General features: G+C 50.1%; 1 protein-coding gene across 1 annotated transcript in view; it reads left to right on the forward strand.

Moving 5' to 3' along the window:
- Positions 1-15,168: 15,168 nt before the first annotated feature.
- ABAT (4-aminobutyrate aminotransferase) overlaps positions 15,169-26,156 on the forward strand; it is a 79,594-nt gene continuing 68,606 nt past the window's right edge. The window contains exon 1 of the mRNA XM_044234162.1: positions 15,169-15,287. The gene's annotated coding sequence lies outside the window, so the exon portion shown is untranslated. The remainder of the gene's footprint in view (positions 15,288-26,156) is intronic.

The raw sequence follows: 26,156 nt of genomic DNA on the forward strand, positions 1-26,156 counted from the left end.
ACCTCAGTGCATTCCTGGCATAAGATCTGTCCCAAAGTAGGTAGTTGACACATAGTGTTGAACTCTGGGGGCATTTGGCAATGTTCGGAAAGTTTTGGGTTGCCACAACTTGGGGAGAGAGGGTGCTACAGGCCAGGGGTGCTGCTTAAACATCCTGTAACGGCCAGGACAGCCCCCAGTGGCAGGAGGGCCGGTGTTGAGAAATCTGGATCAGGAAGAACAGTAGCTTCATTAGGAAAGAAAAGTGGGTATCAGCTGAACGTGCAGAGAAGGTGACCCAAGAGAAGTCTCACCCTCCCCTCTGGGAGTGGGAAGAAGATCCACACACACCATCTCTGAATCCTCCCAAGATCCTAAAGAGGAGAGATCGCCGTTTCATGTAGGAGAAATGTGAAGTTGAGGGCCGTTGCGGCACCCACCGCCCTCACATGGACACCACGTGGCAGTGGGGCTCGGAGCCCGTGCTCCCCAACCCCTTTCCCACGAGTTTCCCGGCCCACCAGCAGCAGCAGCCCTGGCCCAGACCTGACTCAGAACCTGCTCTTGGACAAGACCCTGGTGATTTGTGCCCAGCAAGGGGTTCGAGAAGCGCAGCCTCTGAGCTCTGCCCATTTCCCAAGGTTCCTACACAAAACCAACCCCAATAGGCTTGCCATCCTTGAAAAGAGTTGCAGATCACAATGGGACATATTAATAACAAGTCCTCGAAACAGAGCCCCACGAGACACAGCCCCCAGCTGGCGACGTGTCAGCACTAACTGACATTTTCCTGGCACTCCTGGGGACAAGCCCATAAATGTAATTGGCACCAAGCAATAGAGTCATCACGCCTTTCACCTGGCGCTTTAGGGGGAGCGCTTTCATGTCTAAAGCACTTGGCCTGAAAGCTTCCTCTAAGTGGTGCCTAGAATTAATCTGGATCTACTATAATTCAAAGCATCATCCGATTTTCACTTCTCGGAGTGAAAAGAGCAAATGAGAAAAGTCATACAGAACAGACCTGCCTTACATCCAGGCTCCCCGTTACACACGAGAGTCGCCTTGGGGACCAGAAAGGCCCTCTGAGGAATAGGCAGGCCATCCTCCACACCGCCGACCCTAAGTCCAGCAAGACATCCCGTGGGCTGCTGGCAGTGGGAGACGTGATTCCTAGAGGAGCGACCTCAGAGACCAAGTTCTTCACAGAGGGAAGACCACGGCGCCTGCCCATTTACAGTGAGACCCTTATGTGTGGGATGGCCTGGACTCCGGGAGCCATAAGGCAGACCTTGGCCTTACATGACTCTGATGTGGAACGTCTGTAGGAGACCCAGCTCGCCACCTCTGTGTCAAGGTGACCTACACACACCTTGGCCCTCAGCCACAGTAGCCACATGTGCCCCCCATGGGTACTGGGGCAAAAAAGCTGTGTGCATGCTCCTCCCAGTGGGATGACAGCTCTGTGCATGCTGTGTTTCCTGTCCTGTGTTCTCCTAGAAGGCTAAGGGAATGGACTTTTCATTTGGTTAGGTTGCAGTTTACTGCATCTTGTGGGAAACAGCCAGTTGGAGCTCACCCCCGCCCCTCAGCCAGTGCACCTGCCCAGCAAGGAACAGCACCACAGACATTGGAAGGAGCTGGAGAGTCAACCCCGGACGCCAGCTCAAACCAGCGAGACCTTCCAGATGGTGCTATTTCTCACATGGTAACTCCATGCAGCGTCCCCAAGCAGATGTCAGCAAGGATCCGCTTACCCGACATGGGTTAGTGATTCAGCCCAGCAATACTGGGCAGCCAACTGGTGGCTTTTTAGTCCGTGAACTACTAAGTGAGGTTACAGCCTGTCTACCAAGAGACTGATATCAACCTGATAATTTTGTGCATTTCAGCTGTTGTTCTGTTGGAACCACCACGGGCTGTGCTACTGTAGAAGTTAGTGGGCTTGAGTAGTGAAAAGTGCCCTGGACCCTTGGGGACGACCCCAATCTCTGTCCCCATACAGGCACGCATTCTTGTCAGCCCAGTCTGGCATTCAGTCTTGTGATTTCCTGGATGGGGGGCATAGAAAGGCTGGAAATGCGGGGGCAGGTACAGGAAGAAGAGGGGCTCTGGGTGACACCCAGCTTTCTGACTCGGGTGACTTTGTCTTCAGAAGTCTGTGAAGGCCCACCGCCACCCCCTCCACCAAGGGAAGGTTGAGTGGAAGGACACTTCGAGCAGATGCGTGAGACCTTTGAAAATATTTATTCTTCAGCATGTAAATAGAATGGAAAATCTTCCTGCTGTGAAGAGCCACGTCTGAGTGAATTTGGAGACTTGCTTCTCAGGCAGGACATCGGTCACAAATGTCAAGGACCTACTGCAGACAGCTGCCATGAGAGGTCTTTGCTTAAAACCAAAACCACTTTGCAGAGCCCACTAGGCCCTCAAGGTCTGGCCTCTGCCTACCTTTCCAGCCCCATCCCGTCGGCCATACTGAATTCCTTCCTCCCAGCATGCACCGTGTACTTAGCACCCCCACCACTCTCTGAGACCCCTCTCACCCAGCCCCTCTTGTTATTTTCTTCATCCAGAAAGCCTTCCCCAGATGTCCACAGCCCCTGAGCCTTCTATGATATGACCCTTTTAAAACTTAGTGTGATGGTTGTGTTTCCCCGCGTGCCTCCGTCACGGATGGGGAGCTCCATGGGGACAGGACTGGCGTCATTCAAACCCAAGCCTGATGCATCCCGTCATTCCACAAATATTTGTCTGCCACTCTCCGTGTGCTGGATGTTGACTGGGTGTCTGGGAAGAAGCGGAGAGCAAGACATCTCACACCAGTGCCTTCGTGGCATCCAACAGGCAAAAAAACATAAATATATAGGGTGCGTCAGGTTACATAAAGAACAATGACCCAGAAACCAAAAGTAAGGCCCAAAGGTGACTGCACAGTACAGCATTTGCTGGAAGGTGTTTATGTACCCGACTGCTCGAGGTGCAAGCTTTTTGCAGTTTTGTGAAACTGAAACCACGTAATGACTTACTTTTCCGTCTAGTAGGAAAATCGCCCTAAGGGGAGCAGCAGTTTTGCCCCATGGGACCTTGAGCAAATTTGTATCTAACATGGCGATTTCATCTTGTCATTTCATCTATGTGCTGTAAAACATCCTTGTTTCTCGTGTTCTCTTTTGAACCAGCTTTGTCGTCCTACTTTGTCCCTCATTTGTGAATTACAGAAGACCGTTGTGCACTATCAATTTTTTTTAAAGATCTTTTAAAAATTTATTTATTTGACAGACAGAGATCACAAGAAGGCAGAGAGGCAGGCAGAGAGGGAGGAAGGAAAGCCAGCTCCCCGCTGAGCAGAGAGCTCGATGCGGGGCTCCATCCCAGGACCCCGGGATCATGACCCGAGCCAAAGTCAGAGGCTTTAACCCACTGAGCCACCCCGCACGCTATCAATTTTAAAAGAATTACATTTTGGTGGTTTAAGCCTTATAACCTCGACGGGGTTGATGAGGGCTATGAAGAAAAGCATAGGGATCCGGAGGCTAGATGAACATCCATGAGGGGCAGGGGAGGGGGCCGAAAGGGGAGGCAGAAGGAATAGATGAGTGGAAGAATGAACTCAACAGCCCAGAGCTTTCAAGGCTCCTTACTGGGGGCCAGCAGCTGGTGAAGACAGGTGTGGAGCTTGTTCTTGGCTTCACGTAGCCCAAGCAGCCTGGAGGTCGTTTCTTCTTCCCCCAGGTTGCAAGACTTAAGGGGTGGGCCTCATCGGGAACTTCGCCTCGGGGCTGGCTCAATGGAGGACCCTTGCCACGAGGTGGCGCCTTAGCTTCATGAAGTGACTGCGGGACCTGCGTGTCCCCACAGCACCCCCTCCCTACTCCCACCAAGGAACCCAAGGCAATCATCAGTCCCCTACTGGCAGCTGCTCCAAAGCGTGGGTCCCCAGTGACTCTCAGGGGACCCTAACTAACCTGCTATATTATACAGTGGAACGTTGGCTCTGAGAGCTGCCCAGTAAGCTGAGGCTTTAAAAGCATCTGTAGCCTGTCCAGGGCCACAGGACTAGGAAGGAACGAGGTTGGGGTCTGTGCCAGGACCCTCCGACTCTGTAGCCAGTGGTCTTTCTATTGTCTTCTGCCCAGAGTAGGGATTGTTTGTCTGAAGGCAAGCAGGAGGGGTGTGGATTGGAGTCTATGCTGCACCGTTGTCCTGGGATGGATTGAAGGGTTAGGTGTCCAAGGGCTAAGAACTTGATTCTGCCCCAGCCTTTACGAAGCCACGGATACCGGAGCCAGGCAGGAGCCCTTCTATGCGGTAGGTAGGGGTGTGTGGGATCAGGAAGGGCCACGCTCAGAGATGGGCTCCAGGAGCAGGTGGTAGTGTTTCCAGCTTCAGAGCTCACTGAGCAGAAAGTCTGGAGCAGACAATGTGGATGCTGAGGCCACAGATAAAATGCACTGAGCCTTGTCCCCACGTCCCCTTCCACTGGGGACTCCCGAGAGGCAGTGAAGTTCAGTGGTTAGAGCACAGCACCTGGTGTCTGATCTGGGCTCAGACCGGCCCCAACACTTACTCCTGGGAGCCTCACCATCCATATCTGTAAAATGGGCATAACAGTGCGCTCACACCAAAGTCGTACTTGTGTGCACGTGAGGCATCTGGCACAGAAGCTGGGGAGGGGAGAGGGGGGTGTGCGATGCAGGACAGGGAGGCCATCACCGTCATCTTCACTATTATTAATTATTCGCCGTTGCATTGCTATTAATTGCCTGTCGCAGGGACGGTGGGGCAGGGAGGGAAGCTCCTCAAGCAGGCGTCTTGCTCAGCGGTTGACAGCAAAATAATCTCACTTGCCTAACCACTGTGCCTGTGTTACTTGACTGACAGCATGGGTTATTTTGAGGAGGGAAAAAAAAATCAGTCAAACTCTTGAGTATGCCATCCCTGAAAGGTTTCCACGACAACGCACACCTGGATATTCTAGGCAGCGGGTGGCCCCTTGGGGAAGAGTCAGAACTAAACTCCAGAGGTGGGGACAGGATCCTCCCACTCCCAATCTTCTGGCTGTTTGTGCAGGCCTGGGCAGGACTCTTTGCAGGGTCTCTCTCTTAAACCTCTCCACAGCCCCCCAATGATTCTTACCCCCACTTCACAGATGAAGACGCAGAGACTCAGAGAAGCTGACATGGGTTAACACCCACTGAGTGATGTGGGCTTTCTGGGTTTCACTTGTCAGAAACCCTGGAGTGGGTTTCTCAACATCAGCACTGTTGACATTTCGGACCCAATGGCCTTTGTTGTGGGGCTGTCTTGTGAACCGTGGTGCTCAGCAGCATCCCTGGCCTCCGCCCACTCGAAGCCCGGAGCGTCTCCCTCCTCCCCAGTCTGACAACCGGTCAGAGGAGGTGCTCAGGAAGTCAGGCTGAAACCCAGTTGTCAGAGCTCCTCATTGGGCTAACCCTGGCCTATGAGCAAGGAAAGCAAGAGTCAGGGAGGAGGAGGGGTCCCCAGGGGGTCCCACAGCCTGCGCACAGCAGGCCGGGTAGAGGTGGCCAGGCCTTTCCAGTGCAGCCTCTAAGCCCTGCAGAACCCAGTGGCCTCCGTTTTCTCCTGCAGGAGAGCAAAGCTGAGCTGTGAGCTCAGCTTTCCGTGCTGTAACACAGATTTGGGGACGGGCCAAGGCAGCCTAGAGTATGGGCATCCCCATTCAGGGCCAGCACAGCAGGTGTCAGTCCTCTGTGACACACAGGCAAGTGGCCTGGGAGGAGGGCTGTCATCTCCCCAGGGTCACAGAGGCAAGTGCCATGTGTTTCAACGCAGGCAGCTTTGATGCCGTCGTCCTCATAAGGAGGGCGGAGGCCTTGTGTGGAGCCAGCATTGATTTCCCAAGCTATGTGCACAAGCTGTCACCTTCAGTACTCCAGCAACCAGCAAGGAGAAGCTACGATCGGCCTTTAGAAAGCTGAGGTCAGGGAGAGTCGGTGGCAGGCCCAAATCTCACAGTTGCAGAGCAGCAGTAGGCCTGGGACTGGAGCCCTGGAGAACCCAACTCAGGAGCTGCTCCCTAGAGCTGATGCAAGGTTGGTACCTTCTGGCAAATCTCCTCCGTCTGCTGCTTCTGGATTCAGCAGGGGAACGAGCATTTGCACACACTTCATGTCCACCAGCTCCCAGGGAGCCCAGGATTCGTTTTTAGGAAGATCTTTTTTCGTGGGAAAGGTCTTCGAAATGCCAGTCAAGCAACTCTCTAGTCCCCACCAAGCCTGGATCTTTCTAGGGTGTTCAGTTTGGAAAGAAAGAAAGACAACAAGAGACTGTTTCTTCTCATGTGTGTCAGGTCAGTTAAACACATACTGAGCCCTGCTCTGTGCTGGGCGCTGTGCCTGGTACCTGGCGTGGGGTCCTGGATCAGGCTAAGGGCCTGTGCCTGAGGAGCTCACAGCCCTGGGAGAGATTCTTTAACAACCTGCCTGACACACAGGATGTCACCTGTCAGCAGTTTTGGTGAGTGCGGGAGAATAAATGGGCAGTAGACACGCGAGCAAACGAGGGCTGGAATCACCTAGTGACTTCGCGAGGGAACGACTGAATTAATGACCTTGTGAGCGCTATGGAAGAGGTGAGCACAGACTACGAGAGCCCAGGAGAATGGCATTTTAAAACCTTAGCGGAGGCCAAAGAGGACGGGGAAGAGGAGGAGAGGAAGAGAAAGAAATCCAGGAAACTCTGGATGTGGAACAAGAACTCCTTCATTCTTGGCTGATAGGAACACAAAACGGTAAAAGCACATTGGAGCGGTCTGGCGGTTTCTTCCAGGACTAAACCTACTCCTGGCATGTGAGCCAGCAATGGCACTCCTCAGTATTTACCCAAAGGAGCTAAAAACTGCTGCCCATGCAGAAACCTGCAAGAAGCTATTTATAGCAGTTCTATTTTTTTTTTTTAAGATTTTATTTTTTTAGTAATCTCTGCACCCAGTGTGGGGCTCAAACTCACAGCCCCGAGATCAGGTCACACGCTCTCCTGACTGAGCTGGCCGGGTGCCCCGTAGCAGCTCTATTCTAAATTGCCACAACTTGGAAGCAACCAGTGAGTCCCTCTTTTGACGAAAGGATAAATAAACTGTGATCCATCCGCACAATGTGATATTATTCAGGGCTTTAAAAAAAAAAATGAGCCACCAAGCTATGACAAGCCACGGAGGAGACTTAAATGCATATCATTGAATGAAAGAGCCAATCTAAAAAAGCTACCTGCGTATGATTCCAATTCTGTGACATTCATGGAAAAGGCAGAACGAGGGAGACAGAAAAAAGACAGTAGTTTCCAGTGGCGAAGGAGAGGGAGGGCAAGCAGGCAGCACAGAGGATTTTCAGGGCCATGAAACCAGTCTATATGACGCTGTAAATGATGGACAATGGCATAATACATCCGTCCCTCCCTGTGACTGGACAGGAGTGAACCCAGATGGAAACCAGGGACTTTGGGCTGGACACTGATGCGTCCGTGCAGGTTCATCGGTGTAACAAATGTCCTGTCCAGTGGGTGCAGGCTGTGTATGTGTGGGGACGTGGGTACATGGGAGATCTCTCTACCTTTTCCTCAATTCTGCCATGAACCTAAAACAGCTCTAAAATCATTTTAAAGAAAAAAAAGAAGAAGAAGAAGAAAAGTATCCTTAGCCATGGATAGTGGGCAGGAGGGTAGGGGAATAGCCAGTGCCAATGCCCTGCCTACCGTGCACCTGCCTTTAAACTGTCGCTGTCTGAGACAGCCTGAGGGCCCTTGATGGCCACCTCAGCCTGCCCTACCCAAAAATGACAAGCCCGAAGCGCTGGGGAGTTGACACCCTGGGCCGGCAGTCCTGGACCGATGACTGGTACCCTGATGTCTGTATGTCCCTCCGTGGACTAACTTCGAAGTGAGCTCCCAGCGCTCCCCAGCAGGATGCCAGCCCGCCTGCCCACTGTGATCACATTATTACAGTGTCCTACCCCAATCCATGTCTCTTGGGTCCCTTCCCAAGTAAAGCCCTCAGGTCCTTGTCTCAGGGTCTGCTTCTGGAGGAGCCCACACGATGAGAGTGATGATTTTAAGAAAGGTCGTGGTGATCGCCAGTATTGGTGGCGGACTCCTGCAAGCCCACTTCTCCCGATTCACACGCGTGGGAGCCCAGTCACGTGGGAGCCCAGTCACGCCGGCGTTCCTGCCATCATCCTCACCTTCCAGCATCCCTCACTGTCACAGCCGGACCTCCAGAGTTCGAGGATATAAGCACTTTTCGTCTTCTGTTGTCTGTAAGGATGAGAGGGAAGGATGGGGGCAGGGTCGGAGTAAAGACTTGGGATATGCTGGCCGTGGGGAGGGAGAGTTTGTTCTGTTTGGTGAAGTTTCAGCACAGAGTTGATGGACAGCTCCTTGGGGCGGGGAGCTCCCTCAGGGAGAGATGAGAGAGGTCAGCTCTCTCCCTCAGCATCCTGCTCCGTGCTGTCCTTTGCACACAGTGAAGTGGATCAGTATTAACAGACACTCTTGCATGCCAACTACCGTCTTTAGAGATCTCAGAAATACCAAAGATCTCAGACATGCCAACAAAGTCCTCAGAGATCTCAGACAAGACATGAATGCTTGGCTGTGTTCTCCAACAATGGAGATGAGTGGGGGAGCCACACCCCTCCATCTGACCCCCCGAAATGCCCTCACATGTTCTGGCAAGAAGAACAGGGGTGAGTAGAGGACATCTCCAGCTACAGGAGGAAGGGACCTGGAATGTATTAAGCGCCTTCCGTATTATTGAAACTACATACATGTTATTAACATAGGGTTTCTCCACCTCAGCTCTAGCAACATTTTGAGCAGGATCAGTGTTTGTTGTTAGGGGTCGCCTATGCATTTAGTGCATCTGGGAAGCCCTCCAGGGCATGAGAGAGGCACTGGAGGACAACACCATTCCCCTGTTTTTTCAGTGTGTCCCAAGCTAGAAGGAGAACTGCACCATTGTGTTTCTTGGGGGCTGGCAGTTCAGGAGAACCCAGTCATTGGAATGACAGTAAAACAGAGCAGTAACAGATCTGTGATGTGTCAGAGGCCACAGCTGGGCATGGTACACCCACCTGGCAGGGCTTGTGCAGATCAGGAGAGCCAGAGGCAGCTCCTGGGTCTTCGAGGAACCCAGCACAAGAGACAAAAGCATGGGAAATCCCGCCCCTCTAGGCCAGATCCCTCTAGGCATTCTAGCCTCTGGGCAGATGTCACGTCCTTCCGGTGACCCCTGGTCATCATGGCTAATGTATTTGCTCCGACTCTAGGCACAGCATCCTGCTTTTCATTTCCCCCAAAGCACTTATTATCAGAAATTAACTTCCTGGGGCGCCTGGGTGGCTCAGCGGGTTAAACCTCTGCCTTCAGCTCAGGTCATGGTCCCAGGGAGCTGGGATCGAGCCCCGCATTGGGCTCTCTGCTCAGCAGGGAGCCTGCTTCCTCCTCTCTCTGCCTGCCTCTCTGCCTACTTGTGATCTCTCTCTGTCAAATAAGTAAATAAAATCCTTTTTTTAAAAAAAGAAAGAAATTGGCTTCCTTAGTTCGCCTTTGCCTTTCTTATACTCTGTCTCCCAGCACCAGGATGAAAACTCCATGGAGGTGGGACCTCAAATCCCCAAAGCCTAGAATAGCTCAGCACCAGAGATGGAGTAGATGCTAACTGCTTATTTATTGCCTGGCTGACGGAATGAACAGATGAATTACTAAACAAGTGAATGAGTGAGCTCTAGGCAACCTCACACAATCGGGCAGGTCACTTGGAGAAGCTGGAATAACGAGAGTTGCCCATGCGCAGACATCCACCAGGGGCCAGGGATGACCTCCTGTCATTCACCCCAAACAGCAACTACTGTGCTAGACATGGTTTTCTTGGCCTGATAAAATACACGTAATACAGCATTTACCATTTTAATTTTTTAAGATCTATTCATTTATTAGAGAAAGTGTGAGCAGAGGGAGGGGCAGAGGGAGAGGAAAAGAGAGAGAGAGAGAGAAACAGAGCGCAGAGGCCAATATGGTGTTCGATCTCACAACCTGGAGATCATGACCCAAGCTGAAATCAAGAGTCAGACACTCAACCAACTGAGCCACCCAGGTGCCCCAACATTTACCATTTTATTTATTTATTTATTAAGATTTTATTTATTTATTTGACAGACAGAGATCACAAGTAGGCAGAGAGGCAGGTAGAGAGAGAGGAGGAAGCAGGCTCCCTGCTGAGAGCCCAATTTGGGGCTCGATCCCAAGACCCTGGGATCATGACCTGAGCCGAAGCCAGAGGCTTTAACCCACTGAGCCACCCAGGTGCCCCACATTTACCACTTTGAAGTGCACAGGCCCGTGGCATTAAGTCATTCACTGTGCTGTGCAACCATCACCCCTGTCTCATTCCAGAACGTTGTCGTCAACCCAAATGGAAACCCCATTTCTACTATTCCTCCCCTATTTCTTCCACCCCCAGCCTGCAGCAACCACTAGTCTACTTTCTGTCTCTGTGGATTTCCTATTCTGGATATTTCATTCTGGACCCACAGAGTATATGGTCTTTTGTTTTCAGGGTTCATCCACATTGTGCCATATGCCAGTGCTCCGTGCCTCTGTATGACTAATACTCCGCTGAATGGACGTACGGCAACATGTCCATCCATTCATCTGCTGATGGACATTTGGCTTATCTCCACTTTGGGGCCACTGTAAGTAGTGCTGCTAAGAACATTCATATACAAGTTTTGGTTCGAACTGCTGCTTTCAATTTGTTGGATCTCTACCCAGGAGTGGAATTGCTGGGTCCTATGGTGACTCGTGGTTAACTTCTTGAGGAACCACCCAATCGTTTTCCAACATGGCCAGTTTTTATGTTCCCACCAGCAGGGTGTAAGGGTTCCAATTTCTCCACATCCTTGCCAACACTAACTGTTTTCCATTTTGTTATTATGGCCGTCCCAGGGAGTATGAGGTAGTGTCTCAGGGGGGTTTTGATGGACATTTCCCTAATGACCAATGATGATGGGCATCTTTTTATATGCTTTTCGCATTCTGTATGTCTTCCTTGCAGAAAGGTCCATTCAAGTCCTTTGCCCATTTTTGAATCGGGTTGTTTGTCTTTTGGTTGTTGAGTTGTAAGAATTCTTTATATATTCTGGATCCTAGACTCTTCCTGCAAATATTTTCTCCCATTCTGTGGATTGTCATCTCACTCTCTTGATGATGTCCTTTGATGCACAATGAGCTTTTGATTTTGATGAATTCCACTGTATCTGCTTTGGTGTTGTATTTAAAAAGCTAGTGCCACATCCTAAGTCATGAGGATTTACTTCTGTTTCCTTCTAAGAGCTTTCTGGTTTTAGGTCTTATATTTAGGTCTTTGATCCATTATGAGTTAATTTTTGTGTATAGTGTGAGATAAGGGCCCATATTCATTCTTTTACATGTGGATGTTGTGGTAGGCATTTTAATTGTTCAGTTCACAAATGAGAACACAGAGACTGAGAGGCGGTAAATGACTTGTCCAATGTCACACGACCATTGGGAGGTAGAACTAGAATTCACTACCAAGTCCCCAGCTGGTCCCCTTTCACACCCAAATGCCCTCTGTGATATCCCTGTACTATTTTGTGAGCAGGGAGTGTGGAAAGCACAGACCTAAAAAATAAGGCACACACATTCTAGTCTGGCTCCAGGCAAGTTCATGTCCATCTCTGGGCCTCAGTTTCCTCTGTACAAAGGGTGGCTGATCTCTAAGGGCTTTTCCTCCTCAGACTGCTTGCACCAGAGAGCTTCATGCTCCCTTGTCCTCATCTCCCTACTCAGAGATGCTTTTCTGGAAGGGGCTCCATCCTGGGTCACAGCCAGCCCCTGGAAACGTTCTCAGGATCCCTTGCAAGACACCTGCGGCCCCAAGCAGCCCCGTAGTGAGCTGTGGGATTATGAAAAATGCAAGGGGAGCTAATGTGAGAAAGGCCTTACCAGCTTGCTGACGGTTTTCTTCACAAGTGTCACAATGAAGCTACTTGAGAATCGGCTTGCAAAGCACCTGGCTGTTAATATCCCTCTCACACTGCTCCTTAATCAGAAACAATGCAGTTCTTCCCAGTACCAGGGAAGATTCCCAGTACCAGGGAATGCCCAGTACCAGGGCCTCGCCCCCAGTGGGTACTGCAAATGTTTATTTCCCCTGATCGTCTTGGACCAGGGCTTGACAAACTTTTTCTGAAAAGGTACCAATGGTAAATATTTTTTGGCTTTGCAAGCTATATGGTCTCTGCCACAACTACTCAGCTTGGCCATTGTAGCACAAAGACAGCCATAGATGATGCAGAGGTGAAGGGGTATCGCTGCGTGCCAATAAAACTTTACTTACGCACAGTGAAATTTGAATTTCAGTGTCATTTTCATGTGAAAGGAAATATTATTTATTTTTATTTTTTCCTACCATTTAAAATATAAAACCCACTTCGTATCATAGCTTGCAGGTCATATGAAATAGATGGTGGGCTGCATTGGGCTTAAACTTTTGCTTTCTTGTTTTCCATTTTATTTATTTAGTTAGTTAGTTATTTAGTTATTTGACAGATACAGAGATAGAAAGCACAAGTAGGCAGAGCGGCAGGCAGAGGGAGAGGGAGAAGCAGGCTCTCCACTGAGCAGGGAGCCCGATAAGGGGCTCAATCCCAGGACCCTGGGACCACGACCCAAGCTGAAGGCAACCGCTTAACTGACTGAGCCACACATGCTCCCCTTGTTTTCCATTTTAAATGTTTTTTCTTGATTATAGGAGCAATATATATTTTTTATAGAATAATTAGAAGTTAGTGACATGTAAATAAAGTAAAATGAGAATCATCTATAGTTTTAACATACAGCTATAACTATTTATACTAAAGACAATTTATTTTTTCTCTCTCTCTCAATCTATATTGGTGCTGTCCAATGCGATAGCCACTAGCTACATAATGATGATTTGGCCTGAAACAAAAATTAAATAAAATCTAAATGTTAGACACTCAGTCGACTAGTATATTTATAAAGTCTTCGATACCCATGTATGGCCAGTGGCTACCATCTTGGACAGGACCGATACAGAACATTTGTGCCACCACAAAGTTCTGTCAGACAGCACTGATCTACCCTATTTACATCAATTTAACAAATACAGGATAACACCAAATAAACTTTTTTGGTAGATACCTTTGTTCACTTAATATTTTCGGATGACATTTTCATACCACTTGATATTCAATACTTATTGGTGGAATTCTGTTCATGCAACAGATGTCCCTTTAGAGTCTCTGTGGTTGTACAGTTGTTTCCAGTTTTTTGCTACAATAAACATTATGCCAGTAAACCATTTTATCCTTAAACCTTTGCACCATTCATTGTTCAGGAAAATGTTTTTAATAGGAATACCCAGTTTCTCTCCAGGAAGGCTCCGATCATTTGTATTCCCATCAGCAATTCATGAAATTGTCCACTTCCTTGAAACCCCCTACTATATAGTATAGTATATACTACTATTATATATATGGTATAAATATAGTATATATATATACTACTACTAGTATATATAGTATAACCTACTATTATAAATAATAGTAGTAATAATAATAAAAATTAGGCCATTCTGGTAGATGACGTTTTTCCATCTCTTATGCCTGCCTTTCTTTGACAAACTTAATTTCCTCCTATGTTTATTGACCATTTTATTTCTTTGGGCAGGTTTTGGACAGTAAAGAGGATTATCTACATGGCTTAGATTTTAAGGAAAAATTGATAGATTTATAACCCAGGCCTCATAAAGTTCTGCAAGCAAGGTGGCAGGATTAACATACCAAAAAATATTGTCAAAGCTCTCTCAATTTCAGCAGAACCTTGGATCAATTATATTTTCTGTCTGTTCCTTTGGATGATTCTTATTTATTGTTTCTTTTTGCTCCCTATCCTCATAGACCACACCAGAGAGCAGGTAGTATGTTGTTGTTTTGGGTTTTTTGTTTTTGTTTTTATTTTGTTTTGCTGTTTGGCTGTTTTTTTATTTGCTTATTTGTTTGTTCTTTACTTGTCTTAATTCCTAGAACAACAGTCCTTGCCTAACCAGAGATAGGGTAGCCTGGATTCCTGGAAAGCAGAAAGGAGGGATCTCAGGTTCCTGCAAGATACCAGCAGACTAAAGAAACAATGACTGATCAGGATGAACAGGGAAAACCAAGCTATGCTTTTCTGTGGCCTTTTAGGATCTGGAATTTTCATTCATTATGAGCTCTTGGTGATCACATGTTGTTCTGATGGGCAGTTTGTGTGTCCTTGACTCCACCACTGAATGAATGCATCCTCTTTCCAAATCCCTTTAGAAAGCTACTGGGCTATCAGTTGTTCACCCTTTAATATTAACTAGCTTTCCTATTGCATTTTAATTTATATAAAATCACCATCACATCTACAATCTCATTTACACACATGAAGGAGGTACTGTCACTATCGTCTTCCTTTGCTCTTAGGGAAACTGAGGATGGGGTAGGTGGGGTGATCTGCCCGAGATCATGCAGACGGAACCATGGACTCTTAGTCCAGTGCTCTTTGCATTGCCTTCAGGGTGCACGAGCTATTTCTCTTGTGGAGCTGGTTGGGCAGGAGGTATTAAGCGAATGGCAACTGGGAGGGCTGAGCGAGAGGGCCCTGAACGCCCGCCCCGGAGGGTGGCGGTGCAGAGAGGGGCAGGGCATCATACGGCACTGACTCTGGATCTCGGGTTCCAGAGCCTGGGCGCGGGGTGCAGGTGAGGCAACTACACTCACTCGCAGCCCCCAGGACCCAGGATAGAGGACAGGAGGTAATTAAGGTCTAGGCGAAATCAACCTATAGAACCGCCCCCTTTTAGAGACGCGCTTTCCACCCTCCATCAGATAGGCTCCCCTCCGGCCTGACGAGGGTCCTCAGCCTCCTCCTCCCCAGCCCTAACCCTCGCTCCCGGCCCTCGCGGTCCCTCCTCCAGGCCCCCGGCTCCTTCGCCCCCGGAGGCCGGACTCTGCCCCCGCCCTGCCTTCCCCCCTCCCCCCCGGGGGCGGTGGCCCGTGGCGGGCACGTTCATTGGCTGCGGCGCGAACGAGGGCCGGGGCCGGCAGCGCTGATTGGCCGGCGCGGCTCGGCGGAGCCAGGAAACCCCGCGAGTCGCTGGGGGAAGTGGGGCAGAGACTGGACGCACCCGGAGCTCAGAGCGCAGGAACCTCAAGTCGGAGCCCGGCAGATCCGAGTCCGCAGACCCGAGCCCGGGCCTGGAGGTAAGCGCACCGCGCCGCGTAGCGTGGGGGCGGGCCCGTCCACGCGAGACGGGTCCTTTGGCCATGCAGCTAGGGAGCAAAAACGGGGCGTCTTCCTCCAGAATCGGGGCCCTCATCCACTGGAGACGCGGGTCCCCTCCCCCAAAAAGAGAGGGTCTCTCACCATCCAGAGAGCAGAACAGCCTCTTTTCCCATCAGAAATGGGCTCTTTCAGTCCTAGCCCCAGGTTCTAGAGATAGGATTCCGCTCCCTAATTTACCCCTTGGAATGGAATGTACCCTCCCAAAGTGGGGTCCGACCTCTGCACGTATCTAGCCCCCCCCAATCTCTTCGGAGACGGATGCACCTTCCACCTCCCTCAGAAACTAAGTTTGGATCTCTTCTCCCACCCTTGCTCTGGAATGATGAGGGTCTTAGATAGATAGGTCACAGATAACAGTATCCTCCCTCCAGGGAAAATGAAAGCCCCCAGATGTTCTGGGAAATAAGCCCTTCCTTAAGACTGGGAAATCTCAGGGCAGAGACTCTGCATGTCACCCTCAAACCCAATAGGGATCTCCCTGCATACCCCACCTCAGCATCTGGACTCTGGGTTTTGTCTTCAGATAAATGATGATTCCGTTCCCCTCCCCCACCCCACCCAAGACCCCCTTCCCACCCCTTACAGAGAAATGCTTGCCACAAACACCACCACGTTAAAGCATATTGGGGAAGGTACCATCTTCCTCCAACAAATATAAGGCCAGGGACTTCCATACTCAGCAGTAGGACAAGGGTCTGGCTACCCATCAGGACGGAGTCACCCACCTCACTCCACCTCTGTCTAACCCTTTCAAGAGACAGCCTCTCACCAGCTCTCTACACCCACTCTCCCTCCCTTTCCCAAATCCCATCCTTTCCGACTAGACTCCCACACCTCACTGCTGCGCCTAATTCCATCCCACCTTTCTTCTCCTACCCTGGCCAGAGATGAGTCCAGAGGAGGTTTGATAAGAATGAAGCCCTTAAAGCCAAGATCCTGAGCCTAGGGAGGACCCTTCTACTGCCCTCTGAACTCTGACAGCAGAGATGGCCTCTGAGGCAGTAGGACCACCAGGGACCACCCCCCCCACTCCCCTCCCACAAAGGGCTGGTGTTCAGGATATTCTCCCCTGAGGCAGTCCAACCTCTCCCCTGGAGAAGGGAGTGTCACATGCAGAGAGGAGGACCCAGCTTGCCCCTTTACCCACAGCTCCAGTGGGCACTGCTCAGTAGAATTCCCTGGGCACTTGGCCAGAGCAGGTAGATGCTACAGGAACCATCCATTGGCTGGAGACAGTGTTGGCTTTGCTGGGCTAAGGGTCAGGGTGTTGGTGACTTGAGGGGGGCCGGAACAGCTCTTCTCCAGCAGGCAAGTGTGGAGGACAGGAACGAGAAAGGCAAGGAGCTTTGCCTTGCTCTTTAGAGCTGCACCTGGGACATGAGGTATGGAGAAATGCGTGTCCTGGATGCTCAAAAAGGTCAGCCCCAGGGAGAGGTAAGACTGAAGTTCTAAGCTTCTGGATTAAAGGACTTCTAGAGGGCTTCTAGATTGAAGATCCTGCCCCTTCTTTTGAAGGTTGAGCGAACAGAGGCAGAAAGGGAAAGATACTTGCTCAAGGTCATCCGGCCAGTGGGTTGCAAAGCTAGTCACAGTCTCTCCCAGGATTGTGGGGTGCTGGCATCCAGGACAGGAGCTCCGGTCCTCACATTTACAGCTGGGACTGCTGGGATTGACCTCTCCACTTGTCAGAGGAGGTACAGAGGCTCCGAGAATGTTGCGCAGCTCAGAAGGGGCAGAGCTGAAATGCAGCACTGCCCCCCGCCAGCAGACCACCTTGTAGAATCCACTCCTGGGGGTCTGCACTTAACTGCTTACCCCATGGGAGCTTTATGCTGAGCCCTCCACCGCACTGACACTTGCCAAAAGCCCAATGGACCGAGGATGGTGGACGAGATGGGTTGCAATGTGCTGGTGCCCAAGACTGCAGCCAGGGCCTCAGTTGTGTAGCTGGGTTTGCTCTGGGAACTTTGCACAGGCCCCTTCCCTCCTGTCCCTGCAGCTATCTCGTACCGCTGTTCAGAGCACAGCTTTTGTTCCTGAGGCACTGAATGGGGCCAGAGCTGAAACTAGCTGTAGGGCTCCAGAACCACCCAGCTGGGCAACAGTGACCAGGTCCCTGCAGATGGGAGGGTCTTGAGGCGGGGGCTTCAAGGTAAAGGGCTGGCAGTTACGCTCCAATTTAGAGGAGGGAGCCCAGTGCAAGCTGCCAAGGTCAAAGTTCAGAGCATGAGGGGGGCTGGAGTGCATAGGGGTCAAGAGATCAGTCCCTGGACTCCTCTTATCTGGGTCTAGAGCCCAGATCTGCTACTTGTTGTGTGATCTTAAAGAGATTTTTAACCTTATCCACATAAAACAAGTTAATCCTCGTAAAGTGTGTAGCCTCTGCAACAAATGGGTGGGAGCAATGATTGTGATTTCAAGTGCAAAGTCATAAAACCTTTGTGCTTTTAGGACCGCAGACCGCGGTAGTCTGATGAGCCAAGAGTGTACTGGCTGGGGAGCCTCAGGCAGGTCATTCCCTCTCTGGGGCTCACTTCCCTCATCTTTGAATGAGGTTTGTTGGGGGGCAGGCATCAGATAAGAGAGAGCCGCAGAGCAGGCCTTCTTATCCTTGGCAATGTTGACATTGGGGGCGGAATAATTCTCTGTCTTGGGGGCCATCCTATGCACTGAGGGAGTTGAGTTCCATTCTGGCCCCTCGTTACTAGATGCCAGTACGAGCCTGTCTGGCTATGCCAACTAAACTGTCTCCAGGCATTGGCAGACGTCCTCTGGGGAACAGAATGTCACCCACCTCTCCCACTGAGAACTGCTGGCCTAACGCACATGTTTTGCATATCCTTGATGCTTCTCCTCCTTCTTCGGCCTCCTTGTTCTGCTTCCTGCATGATGGAGGGGGTGGTGTCTAGCTGCTGAGCCTCCCCGCATTAACAGTGATCTCAGTCCTTCCCATAAAACACAACTTTACTGTGCATTGACCCGGCCTTCCATTTTACAGATGAGCAAACTAAGGCTCCAAGGGGTGAAATGGCCTGCCTAAGGGCATGACCCCCTTCCCTGCTAGAGGTCAAAGAAATGTTCATGCCAGCAGCAGTTTCAGAAATAACCTGGTTCTGGAGCCTTCTTCAGAAGGTCATCTGGCCTTCTTTTCCAGAACTCGCGCTGCCCTCCCACCTCTAGGACTCTCCTGTAGCAGTGCTCACTCGTGCATGTAGCTCGGCGAACACAGGAGCGTTTACTGCAGAACTTTGCAGCACCACACGGGGAGGGGCTACAGCACAGTGCGTTCACATGGGGAAATGAGCCGTCTTTTTAGAAAAATGAGGGAGATGTACATTCCTAATCTTCTCTGTATCGTTCCAATTTTAGTATATGTGCTGCCGAAGCGAGCACGAGATGTACATTCCTGACCTGGAAAGTTCCCTGAGACATTTAGTGAAAACAATAAAGTTGCAGAATTAATATATACAGTATAAAAGAAAGATACATGTGAATGCGTAGGAGAATTAGTCAGGCAAGAAAGGGGCACAAAAGAGACATGTAGGGATGCCTGGGTAGCTCAGTGGGTTAAATCCTCTGCCTTTGGCTCAGGTCAGGATCCCAGGGTCCTGGGATCGAGCCCCGCATTGGGCTCTCTGCTCCGCAGGAAGCCTGCTTCCCTCTCTCTCTGTCTCTCTGCCTGCCTCTCTGCCTACTTGTGATCTCTGTCTGTCAAATAAATAAATAAAATCTTTAAAAACAAATAAAACCCAAAACTTGCAGGTACGTGTTCGTAGCAGCAGAGAAGACCAGGTGTTGGAACATTGGTGAATTCCCTCAAGGAGATACGCAAGCTCGGTGATGAGCAGGTCCTATTACTGCCCCCTTCCCACCACTTTCCTTTCTGCTTTCCACTATTAACCCCTTTCCAAAGTTGGGGAACTGAGACGCTGAGAGGTGTGGTGGTCCCGTGACACGGTCATGCTGGCAGGAACCCCGTTCAGCTGTGGGCGCTCTGACCCCAGAGCCCACTGGAATGCTGATGAGTTCCCTAGAGCCAGGGCAGAAGTTCAGCCTGGGACAGGGAAGCCTCAGATTCCTCTCTCGTGGCTTCTGAACTCTCGGGAAGTACAGAGGCCCAAGTTTCAGCCACTGAGACTGCTGGCATGGCACTTCCCCAGAGAGACGGACGGGTCCAGGTGGGAATGTGCGGTTTGCAGACCTCACCTGCACCCAGTATGCTGACCCTGGGGACAGCGGTGGGGCTCCTCCTGTGGGCTGGGGTCCCATGGCCGTACCTCTTGGCAGAGTGACTCAGAGCAAGTCTGTCAACCTTTGGGTGCTGTGCTTTGCTCATCTGTAATGCACAGGAAGCCAGCTGGAGGGTTCCTCCCCTTTGTCTTCCCCCGTGTGTATATTCTTACATATACATGTCTCTCTTTTTTTTTAAGATTTTATTTATTTATTTGACAGACAGAGATCACAAGTAGGCAGAGAGGCAGGCAGAGAGACAGAAAGAGAGGGAAGCAGGCTTCCTGCGGAGCAGAGAGCCCAATGCGGGGCTCGATCCCAGGACCCTGGGATCCTGACCTGAGCCGAAGGCAGAGGATTTAACCCACTGAGCCACCCAGGTGCCCCACATGTTTTGGTTTAAAGGCAGTTTGGGTTTCCTTTCTTTTGGCTCTATGCCCAGGCATGAACCAGTCAGGTCACATGATCAGTCACATGGTAACTCTTTGTTCAACCTGTTGAGGAACTGCCAAATGGCACCATTTTACGTTCCCACCAGCAGCGTGCGATGGTTCTAATTTTTCCGCATCCTTACCAATGCTTGCTGTTTTCCAATTATTATTATTATTATTATTATTACTGTTACCGCCGTTCCAGCAGGTGTGAAGTGGTATCTCGTTGTGGTTTTGATTTGCAGTTCCCTAGTGACATGGAGCGTCTCCTCGTGTGCTTGTTGGCCATTTGGGTACTTTCTTCAGAGAAACATCTATTTAAGTCCCTTGCTCATTTTTGAGTTAGGTTGTCTTTTGTGGTTGGGGTTTTGTTTTTGTTGTTAATATTCTATTTATTTATTTATTTAGAGAGCTGAAGCATGTGGGGGAAGAGGGAGAAGGAGAGAATCCCAGCAGGCTCCACTATGTGGGGCTTGGTCCCACAACCCCGAGACCATGACCTGAGTCAAAGTCGAGAGTCAGACACTCAACTGACTGAACCACCCAGGCTCCCCTTGTGGTTGAGTTTTAAGAAATTTTTATATACATTACTGTGTGTTGTATTGCCATTTCCTCTTGCATGGAAGCATTTGCTCAGCTCCTGTGGGTCAGGCTGTCTTGTGACCTTGGGATATCAAGGTGACTATAATAGTTACTGCCCCCAAGGGGCTCCCAGTCTAAAGCAAAGTTTCTCATCCTCAACCCTACCTACTCTGGGGACTATCCTGTGCGTGATAGGATGTTCAGCATCATCCCTGATGCCCATCCCACTAAAAGCCAGTAGCACACTCCCACCTCCCCATATTTGGACAACCAAAACGTCTCCAGACATCACCAAATGTCCCATGGGGGCAGACTTGTCTCTGGTAGAGAACCGCTGGTTTAGAGGCTAAGATAGATGTGTATATCTACAATTTCAGTCCTGTCTCTTGTGCGTAAGAGGGACCTTCAGGACATACTTGGATGTTGGGTGGGTGATTGGATGGGTGGATGGATAGATGGATGGATGCATGGACACAACCACTTTGTTGGTTAGATAAAAGGATGGATGAGTGTGTAAATGGATGAATGAATAGATGAATACAATTTACAACGCCCAGACATGTGCCTGAAATTCTACTATGGGAAAACAAAACAGTGTTCTTCAAACTGCAATATTCTACCCTTTCTCTCCTCCTAGCACAGAGGTGCTCACGCTTGAGTATAAGAAGCCCTGGAGGGCTTGTTAACACACAGATTGGTGGGCCTCACCACCAGACTTGAGGATTCATTAGAGTCACTGGCCTGGCAGGACGCTCCCAACCTGGTTTCCATGTTCTTTGAGAACCCTGTACCCGAATCCCCCACCTCGCCAACCTGTCCTTTCTCAGGGGTCTGTAGACTTAACTGCCAACACCTCCCACTTAGGCACTCGTGCTAATTACCTTGGACTATTGGCAGCATGCTGGAAATCTGTTCCGTGGCCACACTGAGAATTTCTTCAAAGCTGGGACCCACTGTGTCTTAGCACCTCACTTCTGGGAATGTGGTACAGTGCCCTGTAGCATCACAGCATCTGGATACTCATTAGAAATTCAGACAGTTGGGGGTGCCTGGGTGGCTCAGTCGATTAGGTGACCAACTCTTGGTTTCAGCTCAGGTCGTGACCTCAGGGTCATGGGATTAAGCCCTGAGTAGGGCTCTGTACTCCGTGGGAAGTCTGCTTGAAACTCTCTCTCTCTCCCTCTGCCCCTCCTCCTGCTCACTCACTCTCTCTCTAAAATAAATAAGTAAATCTTAAAAAAAAAAAAAAAACAACAACAAAGAAAAGAAATGCAGACTACTGGACCCTACAGAGGCCTACAGAATGTAAATCTGCATTTTAACAGTGTCCAGGTTTGGCAGTAAAGGGTGGGAGCTGGGATTTGTGGTCACATTCAAGTTTGGAAATCTTGTCCTAGGATATCTCTGTCACCCCCACAACTCAGAGCGAGGCCCTGCTTAGCTTTGCCAGTGAGCTACACTGACAGCGCTTGATACAGTATAAATGAGGTCCAGCTGGAACATCACGGGCATTACTGGTCATTCCTGTCTTTGCCTCATGCACTTTATCTCTTGGAATGTCTGAACCGAGGGCTTGACCTGTGGGAAAACAGAGGTCCAGAGGAGCAGGGCCTTGCTCAAGGTCACAAGATGACCATGAAGCAGAACGGAGATTGCTATCCATTCCCTCGAGGGGAGCAGGACCCAGAGGGGTTGATGAGCCACCGCGGTGACACAGCATGGCTCGGGAGGGTGGCATTCGGAAGCGGCTGGGCTTGCTCTTCCAAAGCGGGGAAAAAAATGGGAGATGACTTAAAAGTAGGCCAAGAGCCTGGGTGGCTCCGTCAGTTAAGCATCTGCTTTCAGCTCAGGTCATGATCTCAGGGTTCTGGGATCCAGCCCCCACACTGGATTCTCTGCTCCGTGGGGAGCCAGCTTCTCTCTCTCCCTCTGCCCCCTCCCTACTTGTGCGCTCACTTGCTCTTTCAAATAAAATCTTTAAAAGTAAAAGAAAAGCAGGCCAAGAAACAAATTGAGTGGTATGCTTTCATTTACTCAACAAGTTTTTATTGGGTACTCCACAGACGCCAGACGCTGACATTGTGTATTTGGTATTGAGTGAAGACAGCAAGGTCTTGCCCTTAGTGGCTTCTGTCTTGGTGAGTGGTCCCATCACCCAAAGTCCATTCACTCATTACTGTGGCCGTTAGTTGCACAACTTCCGTGTGTCCTGCAGAGTACTAGGGGTGTGTGTTTGCGTGATGAGGGAGAGATAGAGACCCAGCTGCTACACCAGAGGTTCTTCTAGGCTGACTGTGGGGAGACAGACCAGAACATCTGCCGTTCAGCGAGATGCATCCTGGGGAGGCTGGGAGAACTTAGAGTCTGGAACTCAGAGAAACCCTGGGGATGCAAGGGAAGAAATTGCAGGCAGAAATGGCAAGACAGAGAGTCTCAGAGAGACTGAGAAACAGAGAGAATTTGAGCAGAGCCTCAGAGACATCACTGAAAACTGTAAAAAAGACAAATCTTCAGGGGCACCAGGTGGCTCAGTCGGTTAAGTGTCTTGTGTGCCTTGGACTCGGGTCATGATCCCAGGGTCCTGGGTTCAAGTCCCATGTCTGGCTCTCCACTCAGCGGGGAGCCTGCTTCTCCCTCTCCTTTTGCTGGCCACTCTCCCTGCTTCTGTGCATGTGCTCTCTCTGTCAAATAAATAAAATCTTTAAAAAAGGGAAGAAGTCTTCAGATTAAAAAAGGGTAAAATCATGACTCCCATGCAGACACAAAAGCACTGGATTAGGATTGTGTTAAGCTCACTCAGTGAGGGGCCCGAGTAGATGTTAGAACCAGTTCAAAGGCGAAGTCAACTAAAGCACAATTATGTATGGAGGAAAGGTGTGTTGAAATGAATTGCAAATGGAAGCAGAAAATGATCGGACACGACAGAATTTGCTCGTCTATCAGTTTGCTACAACATACAAAGAATTGGAAAAAATAGCTCAAAGATAACGAACAAGGCTAGAACCAGATAACTAGAAAGTTTGTATTGTATGTAGATAATGCATAATATTCCATTAAGATACAGATCCCCCCCCCCATAAAACCCGTGTTTAGAGGATGGTTGAGGCCTTCAGTGAGCACAGGGTGAGTGAATGAGGAGAGGGGAAGCTGCAGGAGGGCCAGGTCGTGGACACCCAGGTGACTGATGATAGTGTGTGGACTTGACGCAGAGACCAGTAGGGAACCGTGCAAGGTTTTAAGCAAGGAGGTGACCTGATTTGATTAGCACCAAAGAAAGATCCTTCCGGAAGCTAGGTGGAGAGCAGACTCCAACTATAGGTGGATCAGAGAAGCCTGATAAAAGACGAGATGACAGGGACATCACCTAGAGTAAGGCTTGGCACATGTCTTCTGTAAAGGGCCAGATAGTAAGGACTTGAGCCTTTGCAGGCCATACAGTTAACAATCACAACTACTTACCTGTACAAAGAGCAGCCAGAGACAGTCTAATGAATGGGCAAGGCTGTGTTCTTTTTTTTTTTTTTTTTTAAAGATTTTATTTATTTATTTGACAGAGAGAGATCACAAGTAGGCAGAGAGGCAGGCAGAGAGAGAGAAGGAAGCAGGCTCCCTGCTGAGCAGAGAGCCTGATGCGGGACTCGATCCCAGGACCCTGAGATCATGACCTGAGCCGAAGGCAGCGGCTTAACCCACTGAGCCACCCAGGCGCCCGCAAGGCTGTGTTCTAATAAAACTTTATCTACATAGACGGGCCAGTGGACCGGATGTCTTCCCCCACCACCAGCCCTCCACCACGGTTTGTCCATTTCTGACGTCGAGTGGTAGTAGAGTAGCTAGAGCTGTCCATGGTTTTGACAGGCCTACAGATCCGTCCTCTGCCTAGATCTCTAGAACCCATTAGTAGCTCTACTGGAGGGAGCCTAGGGACATCTTCTTCCATTAGCCTCTGAGCACGAGTTCTCTGAGGGAACCAGGCAACCCTTGGGGCAGATCCCTGGCCTTTCAGCAAAAGCTTTTAGGACCTCAAAACTCCTCTGGAGACAGGATTGGCCGAACAGCCTCTTCCAAACAGCCAAAAGAGCAAGCCACCTCGGGAGGGCTGTTCCTGTGTGGGAACAGAGCCTGCCTCCCCTCTCCTTGCCCAGAGCTGTAAATAGCTCTCTGCTGGCTTTGCAGGCTGAGCGCCCTTCTGGGGACGGGCTGGAAATGAGCACACCAAGGCAAGGAGCGCTTGTGCAAATTACCGCCTGCACGTGGGGTTTGCGAGCCTGGCATCCTGCCCCAGCCCTAAGTGCACAGTTCTCTCAGGGGCCAAAAGCAGGGCTCACATGAGAGCAGCACATACAAGGACATAGATGTTCTGCTCTGGGGACAGGGTCTGGGAAGGATTCAGAGCTAGGATCTCAGAGTAACCATAAGCTAGAGGGACGGGGGAAATGTTCAGAAGACCCTGGACTCTGCCTACCCTGATGCAAGGACTCATAAATAGTGGCTGTTTGTGTTTGCCCAGGATTCAGTGGGTGCTAGGGCTATTGCTAGGGCTGTTCTAAGGGGTATATTTGGTCATGTCCCTGAAGGAAAGACTGGTCAAACTGCAGAGGTGGGAACGCAGGCCCAGAGAGGGTGCCAGACTTGCCCTGGCTCTCAGAGTAACAACATCATGTCTACGGAGTGACCCAGGCATACGGACTCCGAGGCCCCGGGCCTGACCCTGAGCCACACGGGTGCCACTGTGTCCATCGTCCCCATCCCCCAACCCTCCATCTGAGCTCCGTTTACTTATCAGTCATCGGGAATAATAACGTCCTATCCCTTGACCAGCTGCTGTGGCAAATGAGAAAGCAGAATTAAAACGTCAGAAATGCTGAGTAAGACCAGCAGTAGGCAGAGGAAAGTCTGAAGCTCACAAAGAGCTCGGATTATTGGTAGTCATTGATCCCTTTCAGCCGAGTGCCCCGCCTCGAGGGCCTGCCAGGAGTGTGGGTTGGGGTCTGTTTCTTCGTTGTTCCTGTGGGCTCAAGGGAAAGGTCACGTCTGTTGTGGGCTTCCTGAAGGCCCTGGAGATGGTGACTTCTGGACCTCAGTTTCCTCATCTGTAAAATGGCCACAATGATACCAGTCTTGGAACAACGTATTGGTGGTTACCTGGTAGGAAGGTCAGGGTGAAGGTGGCTGAATGCTTTCTACCTGCCAGACACCAGGCTCTGTTTGGATGATCTCATTTGATGCTTTCGGTACCCAGATGGGAAGGTCCTCGTGTGGATGAAGGCAGAATCAGAGGGTTTTAAATTCCTTGGCAAAGGTCAGAGGTAGGGAGACCGGAAACTGGACTTGACCCGAGACCTGCCTGGCTCCAAAACCCATCTTCAAATGTGTGACCTCCAAGGGCCAGAGAGTCAGAATCTGGGTCCTTCTCTTCCCATGCCTTTATCTGTCCACTCTATATGTACTTACTCTGTTTTTAAGTGATAATTTATTTTCTGAATAGGCCAAGTAGCACGCAGTAAAATACTAAAACAGCAGAACTCAGTTTACAAAGAAAAG

Source organism: Neovison vison, chromosome 14 (genome assembly GCF_020171115.1).
Source record: "Neovison vison isolate M4711 chromosome 14, ASM_NN_V1, whole genome shotgun sequence".
Taxonomy (NCBI): Eukaryota; Metazoa; Chordata; class Mammalia; order Carnivora; family Mustelidae; genus Neogale; species Neogale vison.